The 17,124-nt window shown below is 40.7% G+C and overlaps 1 protein-coding gene across 1 annotated transcript in view; it reads right to left on the reverse strand.

Annotated features, from left to right (window-relative positions):
* Nucleotides 1-15,976, reverse strand: part of LOC139763546 (arf-GAP with SH3 domain, ANK repeat and PH domain-containing protein 1-like) — a 272,263-nt gene extending 256,287 nt beyond the window's left edge. Inside the window, exon 1 of the mRNA XM_071689748.1 lies at nucleotides 15,815-15,976. The gene's annotated coding sequence lies outside the window, so the exon portion shown is untranslated. The remainder of the gene's footprint in view (nucleotides 1-15,814) is intronic.
* Between the last annotated feature and the right edge of the window lie 1,148 nt (nucleotides 15,977-17,124).

Genomic DNA, 17,124 nt, shown 5'->3' on the forward strand with positions numbered 1-17,124 from the left:
AGAGGAGATATGTGTCGGAGGTGGAGGGAACGAGGAGAAGTGGGAGACCAAATTGGAGGTGGAAAGATTGAGTGAAAAAGATTTTGAGTGATCGGGGCCTGAACATGCAGGAGGGTGAAAGGCGGGCAAGGAATAGGGTGAATTGGATCGATGTGGTATACAGGGGTTGATGTGCTGTCAGTGGATTGAATCAGGGCATGAGAAGCGTCTGGGGTAAACCATGGAAAGCTGTGTGGGGCCTGGAAGTGGAAACGGAGCTGTGGTTTCGGGCATTATTGCATGACAGCTAGAGACTAGGTGTGAACGAATGAGGCCTTTGTTGTCTTTTGATAGTGCTACCCTGCACACATGAGGGTGGAGGGGGATGGTATTCCATGTGTGGCGAGGTGGCGATGGGAATGAATAAAGGCAGACAGTGTGAATTGTGTGCATGGGTATATATGTATGTGTCTGTGTGTGTATATATATGTGTACAGTGAGATGTATAGGTATGTAAATTTGCGTGTGTGGACGTGTGTGTGTATACATGTGTATGGGGGTGGGTTGGGCCACCCAACCCATTTCTTTCGTCTGTTTTGTTGCGCTACCTCGCAAAAGCGGGAGACAGCGACAAAGCAAAATAAATAAATATATATATATATATATATATATATATATATATATATATATATATATATATATATATATATATATGGAGAGAATGAGTGAGGAAAGATTGACCAAGAGGATATATGTGTCGGAGGTGGAGGGAACGAGGAGAAGAGGGAGACCATATTGGAGGTGGAAAGATGGAGTGAAAAAGATTTTGTGTGATCGGAGCCTGAACATGCAGGAGGGTGAAAGGCGTGCAAGGAATAGAGTGAATTGGAATTATGTGGTATACCAGGGTCGACGTGCTGTCAATGGATTGAACCAGGGCACGTGAAGCATCTGTGGTAAACCATGGAAAGTTTTTTTGGGCCTGGATATGGAAAGGGAGCTGTGGTTTTGGTGCATTATTACATGACAGCTAGAGACTGAGTGTGAACGGATGTGGCTTTTGTTGTCTTTTCCTAGCACTACTTTGCGCACATGCAGGAGGAGGGGTTGTCATTTCATGTGTGGTGGGATGGCAACAGGAATGAATAAGGGCAGACTGTATGAATTATGTACATGTGTTTATATGTATATGTCTGTGTGTGTGTGTATATATATGTATACGGTGAGATGTATAGGTCATTTCATGTGTGGTGGGATGGCAACAGGAATGAATAAGGGCAGACTGTATGAATTATGTACATGTGTATATATGTATATGTCTGTGTGTGTGTGTATATATATGTATACGGTGAGATGTATAGGTATGTATATGTGCGTGTGTGGACGTGTATGTTTATACATGTGTATGTGGGTGGGTTGGGCCATTCTTTCATCTGTTTCCTTGTGCTACCTTGCTAACACGGGAGACAGTGACAAAGTATGATAAATAAAAATAAATATCTTTTCTTTCTTTCATACTATTCGCCACTTCCCGCGTTAGCGAGGTAGCGCCAAGAACAGAGGACTGGGCCTTTGAGGGAACACCATCACCTGGCCCCCTTCTCTGTTCCTTCTTTTGGAAAATTAAAAAAAAAAAAAAACGAGAGGGGAGGATTTCCAGCCCCCCGCTCCCTCCCCTTTTAGTCGCCTTCTACGACACGCAGGGAATACGTGGGAAGTATTCGTTCTCCCCTATCCCCAGGGATAAAAAAAAAAAAAATAAATATATATACATATATATATATATATATATATATATATATATATATATATATATATATATATATATATATATACATATACATGCCTTCATCCTCGCAATCAATACCCTCCCATATAATTTACCAGGAATACTCAACAAACTTATACCTCTGTAATTTGAGCACTCACTCTTATCCCCTTTGCCTTTGTACAATGGCACTATGCACGCATTCCGCCAATCCTCAGGCACCTCACCATGAGTCATACATACATTAAATAACCTTACCAACCAGTCAATAATACAGTCACCCCCTTTTTAATAAATTCCACTGCAATACCATCCAAACCTGCTGCCTTGCCGGCTTTCATCTTCCGCAAAGCTTTTACTACCTCTTCTCTGTTTACCAAATCATTTTCCCTAACCCTCTCACTTTGCACACCACCTCGACCAAAACACCCTATATCTGCCACTCTATCATCAAACACATTCAACAAACCTTCAAAATACTCACTCCATCTCCTTCTCACATCACCACTACTTGTTATCCCCTCCCCATTTGCGCCCTTTACTGAAGTTCCCATTTGCTCCCTTGTCTTACGCACTTTATTTACCTCCTTCCAGAACATCTTTTTATTCTCCCTAAAATTTAATGATACTCTCTCACCCCAACTCTCATTTGCCCTCTTTTTCACCTCTTGCACCTTTCTCTTGACCTCCTGTCTCTTTCTTTTATACATCACCCACTCAATTGCATTTTTTCCCTGCAAAAATCGTCCAAATGCCTTTCTCTTCTCTTTCACTAATAATCTTACTTCTTCATCCCACCACTCACTACCCTTTCTAATCAACCCACCTCCCACTCTTCTCATGCCACAAGCATCTTTTGTGCAATCCATCACTGATTCCCTAAATACATCCCATTCCTCCCCCACTCCCCTTACTTCCATTGTTCTCACCTTTTTCCATTCCGTACTCAGTCTCTCCTGGTACTTCCTCACACAAGTCTCCTTCCCAAGCTCACTTACTCTCACCACCCTCTTCACCCCAACATTCACTCTTCTTTTCTGAAAACCCATACAAATCTTCACCTTAGCCTCCACAAGATAATGATCAGACATCCCTCCAGTTGCACCTCTCAGCACATTAACATCCAAAAGTCTCTCTTTTGCGCGCCTGTCAATTAACACTTAATCCAATAACGCTCTCTGGCCATCTCTCCTACTTACATACGTATACTCATGTATAACTCGCTTTTTAAACCAGGTATTCCCAATCACCAGTTCTTTTTCAGCACATAAATCTACAAGCTCTTCACCATTTCCATTTACAACACTGAACACCCCATGTATACCAATTATTCCCTCAACTGCCACATTACTCACCTTTGCATTCAAATCACCCATCACTATAACCCGGTCTCGTGCATTAAAACCACTAACACACTCATTCAGCTGCTCCCAAAACACTTGCCTCTCATGATCTTTCTTCTCATGCCCAGGTGCATATGCACCAATAATCACCCATCTCTCTCCATCAACTTTCAGTTTTACCCATATTAATCGAGAATTTACTTTCTTACATTCTATCACATACTCCCGCAACTCCTGTTTCAGGTGTACTGCTACTCCTTCCCTTGCTCTTTTCCTGTCACTAACCCCTGACTTTACTCCCAAGACATATATGGTGTGGGAGGCAAGTTGTTAGAAGCAGTGAAAAGTTTTTATCGAGGATGTAAGGCATGTGTATGTGTAGGAAGAGAGGAAAGTGATTGGTTCTCAGTGAATGTAGGTTTGCGGCAGGGGTGTGTGATGTCTCCATGGTTGTTTAATTTGTTTATGGATGAGGTTGTTAGGGAGGTGAATGCAAGAGTTTTGGAAAGAGGGGCAAGTATGCAGTCTGTTGTGGATGAGAGAACTTGGGAAGTGAGTCAGTTGTTGCTGGCTGATGATACAGCGCTGGTGGCTGATTCATGTGAGAAACTGCAGAAGCTGGTGACTGAGTTTGGTAAAGTGTGTGAAAGAAGAAAGTTAAGAGTAAATGTGAATAAGAGCAAGGTTATTAGGTACAGTAGGGTTGAGGGTCAAGTCAATTGGGAGGTAAGTTTGAATGGAGCAAAACTGGAGGAAGTAAAGTGTTTTAGATATCTGGGAATGGATCTGGCAGTGGATGGAACCATGGAAGCGGAAGTGGATCATAGGGTGGGGGAGGGGGCGAAAATCCTGGGAGCCTTGAAGAATGTGTGGAAGTCGAGAACATCATCTAGGAAAGCAAAAATGGGTATGTTTGAAGGAATAGTGGTTCCAACAATGTTGTATGGTTGCGAGGCGTGGGCTATGGATAGAGTTGTGCACAGGAGGGTGGATGTGCTGGAAATGAGATGTTTGAGGACAATGTGTGGTGTGAGGTGGTTTGATCGAGTAAGTAACGTAAGGGTAAGAGAGATGTGTGGAAATAAAAAGAGCGTGGTTGAGAGAGCAGAAGAGGGTGTTTTGAAATGGTTTGGGCACATGGAGAGAATGAGTGAGGAAAGATTGACCAAGAGGATATATGTGTCGGAGGAGGAGGGAATGAGGAGAAGTGGGAGACCAAATTGGAGGTGGAAAGATGGAGTGAAAAAGATTTTGTGTGATCGGGGCCTGAACATGCAGGAGGGTGAAAGGAGGGCAAGGAATAGAGTGAATTGGATCGATGTGGTATACCGGGGTTGACGTCCTGTCAGTGGATTGAATCAGGGCATGTGAAGCGTCTGGGGTAAACCATGGAAAGCTGTGTAGGTATGTATATTTGCGTGTGTGGACGTATGTATATACATGTGTATGGGGGGTGGGTTGGGCCATTTCTTTCGTCTGTTTCCTTGCGCTGCCTCGCAAACGCTGGAGACAGCGACAAAAAAAAAAGAAAAATATATATATATATATATATATATATATATATATATATATATATATATATATATATATATATATATATATATATATTTTCTTCTTTTCTTTCATACTATTCGCTATTTCCCGCGATAGCGAGGTAGCGTTAAGAACAGAGGACTGGGCCTTTGAGGGAATATCCTCACCTGGACCTCTTCTCTGTTCCTTCTTTTGGAAAAAAAAAAAAAAAAAAGAGAGGGGAGGACTTCCAGCCCCCCGCTCCCCTCCCTTTTAGTCGCCTTCTACGACACGCAGGGAATACGTGGGAAGTATTCTTTCTCCCCTATCACCAGGGACGTATATATATGATCCCTGGGGATAGGGGAGAAAGAATACTTCCCACGTATTCCCTGCGTGTCGTAGAAGGCGACTAAAAGGGGAGGGAGCGGGAGGCTGGAAATCCTCCCCTCTCGTTTTATTTTCTTTTTTTTAATTTTCCAAAAGAAGGAACAGAGGGGGGCCAGGTGAGGATATTCCACAAAGGCCCAGTCCTCTGTTCTTAACGCTACCTCGCTAATGCGGGAAATGGCGGATAGTTTAAAAGAAAGAAAGAAGAATATATATATATATATATATATATATATATATATATATATATATATATATATATATATATATATATATATATATATATATTATTATTTTTTTATTATACTTTGTCGCTGTATATATATATATATATATATATATATATATATATATATATATATATATATATATATATATATATATATATATATTTATTTTATTTATTTTGGTTTGTCGCTGTCTCCCGCGTTAATGAGGTAGCGCAACGAAATAGACGTAAGAATGGCCCAACCCACCCACATACAAATGTATATACATACCCGTCCACACACGCAAATATACATACCTATATATTTCAACGTATACATACATATACACACACAGACATATACATATATACACATGTACATAATTCATACTGTCTGCCTTTATTCATTCCCATCGCCACTCTGCCACATGTGAAATAACAACTCCCTCCCCCCTCATGTGTGCGAGGTAGCGCTAGGCCCCATTCGTTCACACTCAGTCTCTAGCTGTGTTGTAATAATGCACCAAAACCACAGCTCCCTTTCCACATCCAGGCCCCACACAACTTTCCATGGTTTACCCCAGATGCTTCACATGCCCTGGTTCAGTCCACTGACAGCATGTCAATCCCGGTATACCACATCGTTCCAATTCACTCTATTCCTTGCACGCCTTTCACCATCCTGCATGCTTAGGCCCCGATCACTCAAAATCTTTTTCACTCCATCTTTCCACCTCCAATTAGGTCTCCCACTTCTCCTCGTTCCCTCCACCTCTGACACATATATCCTCTTGGTCAATCTTTCCTCACTCATTCTCTCCATGTGACCCAACCATTTCAAAACACCCTCTTCTGCTCTCTCAACCACGCTCTTTTTATTACCACAAATCTCTCTTACCCTATTATTACTTACTCGATCAAACCACCTCACACCACATATTGTCCTCAAACATCTCATTTCCAGCACATCCACCCTCCTGCGCACAACTCTATCCATACCCCATGCCTCGCAACCATACAACATTGTTGGAACCACTATTCCTTCAAACATACCCATTTTTGCTTTCCAAGATAATGTTCTCGACTTCCACACATTCTTCAAGGCTCCCAGAATTTTCGCCCCCTCCCCCACCCTATGATTCACTTCCGCTTCCATGGTTCCATCCGCTGCCAGATCCACTCCCAGATATCTAAAACACTTCACTTCCTCCAGTTTTTCTCCATTCAAACTTACCTCACAATTGAGTTGTCCCTCAACCCTACTGTACCTAATAACCTTGCTCTTATTCACATTTACTCTCAACTTTCTTCTTTCACACACTTTACCAAACTCAGTCACCAGCTTCTGCGGTTTCTCACATGAATCAGCCACCAGTGCTGTATCATCAGTGAACAACAACTGACTCACTTCCCAAGCTCTCTCATCCACAACAGACTGCATACTTGCCCCTCTCTCCAAAACCCTTGCATTCGCCTCCCTAACTACCCCATCAATAAACAAATTAAACAACCATGGAGACATCACACACCCCTGCCGCAAACCTACATTCACTGAGAACCAATCACTTTCCTCTCTTCCTGCACGTACACATGCTTTACATCCTCGATAATAACTTTTCACTGCTTCTAACAACTACCCTCCCACACCATATAATCTTAATACCTTCCACAGAGCATCTCTATCAACTCTATCATATGCCTTCTCCAGATCCATAAATGCTACATACATGTCCATTTGCTTTTCTAAGCATTACTGGATTATGTGTTAATTGATAGGTGCGCAAAAGAGAGTTTTGGATGTTAATGTGCTGAGAGGTGCAACTGGAGGGATGTCTGATCATTATCTTGTGGAGGCAAAGGTGAAGATTTGTAGAGGTTTCAGAAAAGAAGAGAGAATGTTGGGGTGAAGAGAGTGGTGAGAGTAAGTGAGCTTGGGAAGGAGACTTGTGTGAGGAAGTACCAGGAGAGAATGAGTACAGAATGGAAAAAGGTGAGAACAAAGGACGCAAGCGGAGTAGGTGAGGAATGGGATGTATTTAGGGAAGCAGTGATGGCTTGTGCAAAATATGCTTGTGGCATGAGAAGCATGGGAGGTGAGCAGATTAGAAAGGGTTGTGAGTGGTGGGATGAAGAAGTAAGATTATTAGTGAAAGAGAAGAGAGAGGCATTTGGACGATTTTTGTAGGGAAATAATGCAAATGATTGGGAGATGTATAAGAGAAAGAGGCAGGAGGTCAAGAGAAAGGTGCAAGAGATGAAAAAGAGGGCAAATGAGTTGGGGTTTCAGAGTATCATTAAATTTTAGGGAGAATAAAAAGATGTTTTGGAAGGAGGTAAATAAAGTGCGTAAGAGAAGGGAACAAATGGGAACATCAGTCAAGGGGGCTAATGCAGAGGTGATTACAAGTAGTGGTGATGTGAGAAGGAGATGGAGTGAGTATTTTGAAGGTTTGTTGAATGTATTTGATGATAGAGTGGCAGATATAGGGTGTTTTGGTTGAGGTGGTATACAAAGTGAGAGGGTTAGGGAGAATGATTTGGTGAACAGAGAAGAGGTAGTAAAAGCTTTGCGGAAGATGAAAGCTGGTAAGGCAGCGGGTTGGATGGTATTGCAGTGGAATTTATTAAAAAAGGGGTGACTGTATTATTGACTGTTTGGTAAGGTTATTCAATGTATGTATGACTCATGGTGAGGTGCCTGAGGACTGGCAGAATGCTTGCATAGTGCCATTGTATACAAAGGCAAAGGGGATAAGAGTGAGTATTCCTGGGAGGATACTGATTGAGAGGGTGAAGGCATGTACAGAGCATCAGATTGGGGAAGAGCAGTGTGGTTTCAGAAGTGGTAGAGGATGTGTGGATCACGTGTTTGCTTTGAAGAATGTATGTGAGAAATACTTAGAAAAGCAAATGGATTTGTATGTAGCATTTATGGATCTGGAGAAGGCATATGATAGAGTCGATAGAGATGCTCTGTGGAAGGTATTAAAATATATGGTGTGGGAGGTAAGTTTTTAGAAGCAATGAAAAGTTTTAATCAAGGATGCAAGGCATGTGTACGTGTAGGAAGAGAGGAAAGTGATTGGTTCTCAGTGAATGTTGGTTTACGGCAGAGGTGTGTGTGATATCTCCATGGTTGTTTAATTTGTTTATGGATGGGGTTGTTAGGGAGGCGAATGCAAGAGTTTTGGAAAGAGGGGCAAGTATGCAGTCTATTGTGGATGAGAGAGCTTGGGAAGTGAGTCAGTTGTTGTTCGCTGATGATACAGCACTGGTGGCTGATTCGGGTGAGAAACTGCAGAAGCTGGTGACTGAGTTTGGGAAAGTGTGTGAAAGAAGAAAGCTGAGAGTAATTGTGAACAAGAGCAAGGTTATTAGGTACAGTAGGGTTGAGGGACAAGTTAATTGGGAGGTAAGTTTGAATGGAGAAAAACTGGAGGAAGTGAAGTGTTTTAGATATCTAAGAGTGGATTTGGCAGCGAATGGAACCATGGAAGCAGAAGTGAGTCATAGGGTGGGAAAGGGGGCGAAAGTTCTGGGAGCGTTGAAAAATGTGTGGAAGTCGAGAACGTTATCTTGGAAAGCAAAAATGGGTATGTTTGAAGGAATAGTGGTTCCAACAATGTCAAATGGTTGCGAGGTGTGGGTTATAGATAGAGTAGTGTGGAGGAGGGTGGGTGTGCTGGAAATGAGATGTTTGAGGACAATACGTGGTGTGAGGTGGTTTGATTGAGTAAGTAATGAAAGGGTAAGAGAGATTTGTGGTAATAAAAAGAGTGTGGTTGAGAGAGAAGAGGGTGTTTTGAAATGGTTGGGTCACATGGAGAGAATGAGTGAGGAAAGATTGAAAAAGAGGATATATGTGTCAGAGGTGGAGGGAACGAGGAGAAGTGGAAGGATGGAGGTGGAAGGATGGAGTGAAAAAGATTTTGAGCGATTGGGGCCTGAATATGCAGGAGGGTGAAAGGCATGCAAGGAATAGAGTGAAATGGAACGATGTGGTAAACCGGGATAAAGCATGGAAAGTTTTGTGGGGTCTGGATGTGGAAAGGCAGCTGTGGTTTCAGTGCATTACATGACAGCTAGACACTGAGAGTGAACGAATGTGGCCTTTGTTCTCTTTTCCTAGCACTACCTCGCTTGTGTGCAGGGGGAGGGGAGTGTCATTTCTTGTGTGGTGGGGTGGCGACGGGAATGAATAATGGCAGCAAATATGAATTATGTACATGTGTAAATATGTATATGTCAGTGTATGTACATATATTTACATACTGAAATGTATAGGAATGTATATGTGTGTGTGTGGCCATGTATGTATAATAATAATGATAACAATAATAAAAATAATAATGTCTGAGGAATAGTAGTCCTAACAGTATCACCCGGTTGCAAGGCATGGGCTATAGATAGGCGTGCGGAGGAGGGTGGATATGTTGGAAATGATATGTTTGAGGACAATATGTCGTGTGAGGTGGTTTGATTGATTAAATAATGAGAGAGCAAGAGAGATGTGTGGTAATAAAAAGAGTGTGGTTGAGAGTATGTGAATGGATGTGCCTTTCTTTGTCTGTTTCCCAGCACTACCTTGCTAACGAGGGAAATGACAATCAAGTATGAAAAAAATTATGTTACTTTTATGGAAAATAAAATAAAAATGGGAGGATTTACCAGCCCCCTTGCTCCCACCCTTTTTAATCACCTTTAGGACACAAACAGAATATGGAGGTAGAATCCTTTCTCCCCTACCCTGTGTCAAGACTAATGGGAACAAGGAGAATGGGGAGACCAAACTACAGAGGGAAAGATAGAATGAAAAAGAATCTGAGTGACCAAGACCTGAACATGCATGAAGGTGAAAGGTGTGTCTGGGATAGAGTGAAATGGAAATATGTGCTATATTGGGGTCGACGTGCGTGAACCAGGGCATGTGAAGTGTCTAGGGTAAACCATGGAAAGGTCTGTGAGGGGATGTGACCTTTCATCATTTTTTCCTAAAGCTACCTGGCTAATGAGGGAAAGAGAGATCAAGTATGAAAAAGTGAAATAAAAATAACTATAATACCACTCTTGGTTTATTTCTGAAAGACAGTCACTTATCTACACATATAATCAATTTCCTACTAAATGCAATCTAATTCTGAATTAGAATTTTCTATGTGGTGTTGGAGAAAATGACAGACAGGAGGAAGGTTATGGGAGAAAGACAGAGGAATGGGTGGGGAATGAGCATTCATGGGATACACAGGAAAGGCAGATATCAGAAGACCTGATGATACTGATAAGATTATGACTAATCATATCAAAAGGATTAGTGGACCCCTTACTGGTGAAGAATAAGGTGGAATGAGAATAGCTGAGTGTACAGATCATATCTCTAAACTTAGAAATGTAGAGGGAAAAAGTTCTAAAGAGACAGAAGAAACTGCATGCGGAATTTATGGATTTTGGTAAGGCATACAATAAAGTGAACAGGACAGCCTTGAGGGAAGTTTTGTCTCTACATGGTGAACAAAGAGAATTTCTGAACGCTATCAGGAGCTATTATATGGTAGCTGATGTAGCACATATGTGACAGCATGCTTCAGTTTTAATGTGTGCTTTACAATAAATGTAGGAGTACATAAAGCTGTGTAAAGTTACCTTATGTTTTTGTGGATGGACATTATGTGAGATGAGAATGAGGTGAGATGACAGTCATAAGCTGCTAAAAAAGGTGAAACAGAATAGAAGTTATTGCAGTTACTATACTGTCAGCTGCATCACAGGGACTGAAGAGAATGTTGGGTCAGTGTGATGTATGCTGAAAGAGAAACCATAAGTGATTATAAGTAAATACAAAAGTTATGTCTGATGAAATGAGATATCAGAATAATTTCCATTTCAAAGGTGAAAAAAAGGAAGCTGTGCATGAGTTCAGGTCAAGTTAGGATGGTAAAGGAAATACTGAAGTTGGAAGTCAGGTCTTGCAATGAAGAAAAACTGAAGGTGCACTGGAAGTTCTAGGGAAAGGAAAATCTTAATAACTAAATCTGCAAGAGGCATGAGTGAAGGAGTACTTGTACAAACTCTAATGTATAATAAATACTAGTAGTAAAGATAGATAACTTGCACATCAAAATAGGGAAAAGATTAGATATGTGATGTGAAGAAATCAGAAAGGCAGATGGATGAGTCTTTTAGGACAGTATGGTCACTTACAAAACATAAAAGTGGTATACCTGAATGTACACTTTGCCATGGAAGCGATGTCATTGTTTTCAGTATGGTTCTTCCATACAGCAGTATCTGGCAGCTACAACTAAAGCTAGGTGTGTGGGTGAAAGCTGAGTGAGTACCAAGTTGTGAATTAGTGCCCAGTGGGTTGGACACCATTGTAGGGCAATGGCATAGCAATGAACTCCTGACCCAAATTTTTCATTCCCTAACCTTTAACAGGCATTCCCTCTAATTTTTGCACGAAAAGGCTTCCATATGGGTAGTAAAAGTATAAGAGCTATATCCCAAGTTCATCCTCCACACACACGAGAGAGAGAGAGAGAGAGAGAGAGAGAGAGAGAGAGAGAGAGAGAGAGAGAGAGAGAGAGAGAGAGAGAGAGAGAGAGAGAATTTGTTTTTCTAAAACAATTATCCCTGAGGTAGGGGAGTAGGAATTCTACTTCCATATTCCTGGTATGTTGTAGAAGGCGACTAAAGGGGGTGGGAGTGGGGGACTGGAAACCCCCTCCATGTTTTTGTATTTCAAATTCTAAAAGAGGGAAAGAAAAGAGAAACCAAGCAAGGAGTGCTCATCCTCCTAGAAGGCTCAAGCTGGGGTGTCTATATGTGTGTGTGGATGTAACCAAGATGAGAGGAGAAATAGGAAGTATGTCTGATGAAAGATGCATGGATATTCTGGTTCAGAATGAAACAAAGCTCAATGGTAAAAGGAAAAATGTTTTGGGAATGTCTGAGAAGTACAGTCAGGGAGTCATGGGTTGGTGAGAGGAAAAGAGCTAAGGAAGGAGTAATACAACTCCTGGAGCAGGGGTTGTAGGAATGTATAATAAGAGTGTAAGGAAGCAAATTAAAGATTGATGTGGGTAAAAGTGAATGTGGATGGTCAGAGACAAGTGTTTACTGATCCTTATGCACCTGGCTATAAGATGAAAGCTCATGAGAGGCAAGTGGTATAATTGCAGTTGATTGAGTGCCTCAGCAGTTCTGATGTACGAGACTGGGTAGTAGTGATGGATGATTTATATGTAAAGCTGAGTAATGTGGCAGCTGAGGGTATAATTGGGACACATGGGGTATTCAGTATCATGAATGAAAGTGGAGTACAGCTTGTGGAGTTATGTGCTGAAAAATGGCTGGTGATTAGGATTACCTGGTTTAAAAAGAGGAATATTAGCAAATATACGTATGTGAGTAGGGGAGATGGTAAGTGGGCATTATTATATTTAAATTTATTAATAGGCATGTGAGAGAGAGACTTTTGGAAGTAAATGTGCTGAGACAGGCAGCTACTGGGATGTCTGATCACTATATCGTGTGAAGAAATACAATGGGAGTTTGAGTGTAGAATGGCAGAAGGTGAGAGTAAATGAAACAAGAGGAGTGGGTGAGGAATGGGAGGTATTTAGGGAAGCAGTGATGGCATGTGCAAGACATGCATGTGGCAGGTGGGAGGTGAGCAGATTAGGAAAGGTAGTAAGTGGTGGGATGAAGAAGCACAGTAGCTAGTGAAAGAAAAAGATGGCATTTAGGTAGTACTTACAAGGAAGCAGTGCAAATGATTGAGGAATGGAAAGAGAAAGCAACAGAAGGTGCAGGGGTGGAACTAAAGAGGAAAGGAGAATTGGCATGAATGAGTATCAGTAAACTTTGGGAGAAAAAGATGTTTTGGAAGAAGGTAAATAGTATGCAACAAACAAGAAAACAAATGGAAACATCAGTGAAGGGGGAAAGATGGGAAGTGATAACAGGTAGCGATGAAGTGATGGAGTAAGTATTTTGAAGGATTGTTAAATGTGTTTGATGACAGAGTGGCAGATGTGAGGTGATTTGGTTGGAGTGGTATGCAATGTGAGAGAGTCATGCAGCATAACGGCTGGAGAGGATGGTATCACAGCTGAATTCATCATGAAAGGGGTGGCTGCGTTGTTGACTGGTTAGTAAGGATTTTCAATGTATGCGTGGAGTCTGAGGATTGGTAGAATGCATGTATAGTGCCACTGCATAAAGGCAAGGAGAATAAAGGTGAGTGTTCAAACTAAAGAGGTATAAATTTGTTGAGTAAACCTGGTAAGTTGTATGGGAGGGTATTGACTAAGAGGATGAAGGTATGTACAGAGCATCAGGCTGGGAGGAGCAGTGTGGTTTCAAAAGTGGTAGAGGATGTGAGGATCAAATGTTTGTTTTAAAGAATGTGTGTGAGAAATACTTCGTAAATCATATGAATCTGAAGAAGGTATATGATTGGGCTGATAGAGATGTTCTGTGGAAGGTCTTAAGAATATATGGTGCGGGAGGAAAGCTGTTAGAAGCAGAAATAAAATTTCATTAAGGGTGTAAGGCTTGTATATGAGTAGGAATAGAGGAGAATGAATGGTTCCAAGTGAAGGCTGATCTGTGGCAGGAGTGTGTGGTCACCATTGTTGTTTAATTTGTTTATGGATGGGGTGGTGAGGGAAGCAAATGCAAAAGTTTTGAAAACAGGGGCAAGTATGCAGTCTGTGGGGAGCTGAGATGGCCTGAGAAGTAAATCAGTTGTTGTTTGCTGATTGTACAGCACTTGTGGCAGATTCGAGTGAGAAACTGCACAAGTTGGTGACTGAGTTAGGAAGCATGAGAAAGGAGAAAGCTGAGAGTGGATATGAATAAAAGCAAGGACTGAGGGAGAGATTAGTTGGATGTGAGTTTGAATGGAGAAAAATTGGAGGAAGTGAAGTGCTTTAGATATCTTGGAGTGGACATGGCAGTAAATGGAACCATGAAAACACAAGTGAGTCAGGTTGGGAGAGGGGAAGAAGGCTCTGGGAGCACTGAAGAATGTGTGGAAAGAGAGAATGTTATCTAGGAGGGCAAAAATGGGTATGTCTGAGGGAATAGTAGTTCCAACAATATCATATGGATGCAAGGCATAGGCTATAGATATGGCTGTGTGGAAGAGTGGATGTGTTGGAAACTAAATAGTTGAGAACAATATGAGGTTTGAGGTGGTTCTGATAAAGTAATTACTGAAAGGGAAGGGGAGATGTGTGGTAATAAAAAGAATGAGATTGAGAAAGCAAAAGGGGATATCCTGAAATGGTTTGAACATAGAGAGAGAGAATGAGTGAGGAAAGGTTGACAAAGAGGATATATGTAGGTGTCAAAAGTGGTGGGAAGAAGGAGAAGAGGAAGACCAAATTGCAGATGGAAGGAAGGAGTAGAAAGATTTTAAGTGATCAGGGCCTGAATATACAGGAGAGGAAAAGGTGTGCAGTGGATGGAGTGAATTGGAATGACATGACATACTAGGGTCAGTGTGCTGTCAATCATTGAACCAGGGCAAGTGAAGAATCCAGGGTAAACCACAGAAAGTTCTATGGGGCCTGGTTGTGGATAAGGGGCAGTAGTTTCATTGCATTACACATGACACCTAGAGAATGGATGTTAGCAGATGTGGCTTTTCTTTGTCTGTTCCTGGTGCTACCTTGACAGGAAAAGAAATGGCAATCAAGTATGAAAGACAGTAATTCTAAGTTAATAATCATTCATAGAAAGGAGAAATTTCTCATCTGACACTTGTTTTTCTTCCTAACATCAGTGTTCACTGAGACAGTGAATCTGGAAAATATTTGTTTTACAATGGTACATAAATGATGAGTATAAACACTTCTTTCAACACAACACATCTAATGTATACCTATTCATTTTGATGTATCAGTTTTAACTCCGCAAATTATTCCTGAACGTCTCTGAACAACAACCTACAACATTATATCATTTTGTTTGAAAAAATACTAAAATTCTAACCACAAGACTTGCTCTTACAATATTTGAATGAAGAACTGCATCAGCGTTTATTACTTAGTTTTTGTTACTATTTCACAAAACTGCATTCCATCTCAGAAAAAATAAAGCAAAAATAAAGCAAGCCTATTAGGTGCCAGATACAACTTTCAAGCTAAAAGTTTCCTGAAAAATGGTAACATCACTTCTTTAGCCAACTGCACAAGGAGGAGATACTGTCTGTAGAGTAGATGGATAGGTGCCGTGCAATAATTAGAGTTAGGGATAATTCATATGAAGATGCTAGAGGATGATCTGGATCAAATGAAATGAAGGGTTGCATGCATAAAGATTGTGTGAATGAAGTTGTTGGTCTTACTTGATGTATCATCTCTGTGCCCAAGTCAACAAGTAAGAAGTACGTCTATAAACGCGAAAGTCCATGATTCATCTAAACACACAGGGCATAGATTAAGAAATAAGTATGAGCGATATGAGAGGCTATATGTACCAAGTCCAATCCACAGAAACTTGAAATCTAATGATGACTTACTGACAAACAGAAAAATATATCATCTGGGTTATAAGACACAAAAGTATTAAACGTAAAATGATTTTTACATCATAAAAAATACTCACCATTAGTACCACCACAATCACAACACACGTTGTTGCCCGGCAAGCCTCGAACATAAGAGATGATTCTCTGCTGCAACTCTCGAAAGCCAGAATCAGCAGGGGAAGGCCCGGGAGTATCATCACATAATGCTTTTTGTAGGGCACCTAAAATTTCAAAGAATGCAAAATTAATTAATAAAAAATTCTAGCCATTACCATTCAGTTGATCTGTGTCCCAAAAAAGGTAGCACATTCTAGAAAAAAAATCACCTAAAACACTGGTGGCACCGACTTCCCTTATCATAAACCCATAAACCTCATCCATTATGTAAAACAGCACACACACACAAACAAACAGTAACTGAAGTTTATATATCACACAAGAGCAGCCAATCCAGATGTTAGAAGAATTATTGTGGCAAAGTCTAACAGATGTTAGAATTATTGTTACTGTTTCTCTAAGGTTACACAGTAACTAGGAAAAATGAGCAGGGAATGTGGCCCTCCTTGTAAGATAAATTACGTTTTCAAGAACTGCTCAAGGAGATTTTTTTTTTACACACATTATAATGGGGAAATACATTAAAAGATACCAAACTTATAGTTTTGATATAGCATATCTCCTGAAAAAATATAATGCAACTGATCAATTCTCTACTGAGACAAGTGCAAATCAGCAATGGAAATTGGATAAAGTCAGGCTTTGCTTAGGATAATGAAGTCATGATACCTAGGTTCTTTGAATGCGTCTGAGAAAACTTGTACCAGCATGTCACTACACACATTAGTAATTAAGGCAGAGCTATCAACAAAAGTGAATCTCAAGTTCATAAACAGTAAACTGGATACATATGCTTACATGTGCCTCTGATGCAATGCAGTAATGTAGTGCTTGAGTCGGTACATGGATGGTGAGGATGCAATCAAAAAATCAAAAATAAAACGAAAAGGCAAAAAGAAATGCAAAGGAATTCACTTCACAAAGATGAACAAACTCTTCCTACACAGTGTACAAGAGATGTAAAAACCTGATTTCATAAGGAGAAAAGAGGGGTATGTTTTTAATACAACTTGCAAAACCTCCCATTTTTACCACTAAAAAAAGAAACAAATGTGTATGCCATTATAAAGATGATTTACATTAACAGCCTTTGCACAGATCATAATTGAGCTTAAAGGCATGTGTTTCTAGGATTGATCCCTTAACCAGGCTGCCAACATTTTTCCAATACCCCAGTAAAGGAATGTCTCATTTTTGTCACATTTCTAGCATTTACTGAGTGTGACATATCAACAACATTCTTAATTTTCTTTGCACTTTTAATTGCAGC

This window comes from Panulirus ornatus, chromosome 47, assembly GCF_036320965.1.
Source record: "Panulirus ornatus isolate Po-2019 chromosome 47, ASM3632096v1, whole genome shotgun sequence".
NCBI lineage: Eukaryota > Metazoa > Arthropoda > Malacostraca > Decapoda > Palinuridae > Panulirus > Panulirus ornatus.